Genomic DNA, 1902 nt, shown 5'->3' with positions numbered 1-1902 from the left:
GACACCAGTTTTTGTAAGAATCAATGAAATACCCATTCGAGATATTTTGCTAGAAAGAGAACAGATTGAAATCGTTTTGTGCCAGCCTCACCATTTCTTCCTAACTGAGCAATGTTGAAAGAGCTAAGATCATCCAGGCTTTCAGTAATGGTACCAACGTTCATTCTCTGGCTTCAATCTTCAAAATCCATTTCTGAACCATCAAGAGAATTGTGAATAAATTTGAGAAAGAGGGAATAGTGGAGTGAAAAACTGGATCAGGAGGTCATAACTGCAAGAGGGATCATCATTTCAGCCTGGAGCTGAAGAGATCAATCAGAAGAGATCAATCAGAAGAGATCCAACTCAATTCATAAGATGCTTCGCACATGAGAGAGCAGTTTCAGCTATGATAGTCCAAAGAGTAGTGACAGAAGACTTGGAAATGAAATCATACATGAAACCTGTGAGGCACCATGTTACTCCAGGACAAAAGTCTAGAAGGTTAGAGAGGGTGAAGATCATCCTGAACATAGTGAAACATAATCCTGGAGTGATCTTTTACACAGACGAGAAGAATTTCACCCAAGACACATACACAGACAGATGCAACAGTCGTGTCTTTGCTTCAGATCCTCACAAGAGAAACAACAATATCATTTTTGGGTGCAAAAACCCTGCCGTGGTGATGATTTTTGCCTGCATGGCCTCTGATGGTAAGGAGATGCCATTGATTATATTTGAAAAGGCTGAGAGACTGACTCCCTTTCATCACCTGATTTGAACCCTTTAGATTTCAGCATCTGGAATGAACTGGTCAGGAAAGTTCGTGAGAAACCTCACAGTAACCTTCAAACCCTCAAAAACTCCATCTGTAGGATGTGGATGGAAGACATTGATGAGGAATTCATTAAGAAAGCTTGTGCTGCAATCAGGAAGAGGGTTGAGGAAAAAGAGAAACAATTCTTGATACCTAACAGGTAGGATTTCAGCCAGGATTGTCCCTGGCACTTTGAAATGAAACTTTAAGTTTCCATTCAAGCTTTATTCCAATCCTTATGAAAATGTGATTTTTGTCCCTGATCAACTTCATCACAATTCTTCTGGTGAGCTTGGAGAGTAATCAACATTTTTCTTGCTCAAAGTAGAGTTCAATAGTGTTAGTAGTGGTGGGGGGGGGGTAATGGAGGGATAATTATGACGAGGAAGATGATGATGATGGTGTTGTTGTTGTTGATGATGATGATGATGATGATGGTGTTGATGATGATGATGATGGTGGTGGTGGTGGTGGAGATGGTGGTAGTGGTGATGAAAGAATGAATGAATGAATAAATATATGTATGAAAAATACTAAATTAGTTAAATCAGTTACTGAGCTAAATTAATTACTGAGAGCTGTAGAAAGCTCATCAAATTCAAATCAGTCAGTAATGACTTTGTTTCGTTTTGGTTTTTATTTATTTATTTTTCTTTTGTTTTGTCTTTTATCATTTTCGCCATAGAAAATCTCTATTTACATCTATATGTCATCCTGAAATGACAGTTATAATTCTGGAATAAATTTCTTACTTTTGAAAAATTTTCCCAACATAATGTTTGCCAGATATAAATCATATCAACACAATTTGGAAGCAAAGGAACTTCATCAGATTTCATTTTAAATTATAAATTTATTTTCAAGTTAATAATTTCCATTTGTATATTATTAACATTATCAGACAGTTTCATGACATTTTGAAGGTGTTTGTTTCTTTGTTTCTTCTTTGTTTCCAAAATGAATTATAGGTTTATAAATGAGAGCATGCAGCCTTCTTTTTTGTATCATGAAAATGACTTTCAAATGTCTCTCACAATAAAACACCATATATATATATATATATATATATATATATATATATATCATCATCACCATCATTTAAC

This window comes from Octopus bimaculoides, chromosome 8 (assembly GCF_001194135.2).
Source record: "Octopus bimaculoides isolate UCB-OBI-ISO-001 chromosome 8, ASM119413v2, whole genome shotgun sequence".
In the NCBI taxonomy this organism is placed as follows: Eukaryota; Metazoa; Mollusca; class Cephalopoda; order Octopoda; family Octopodidae; genus Octopus; species Octopus bimaculoides.
Note: the sequence above shows the minus strand (reverse complement) of the source record.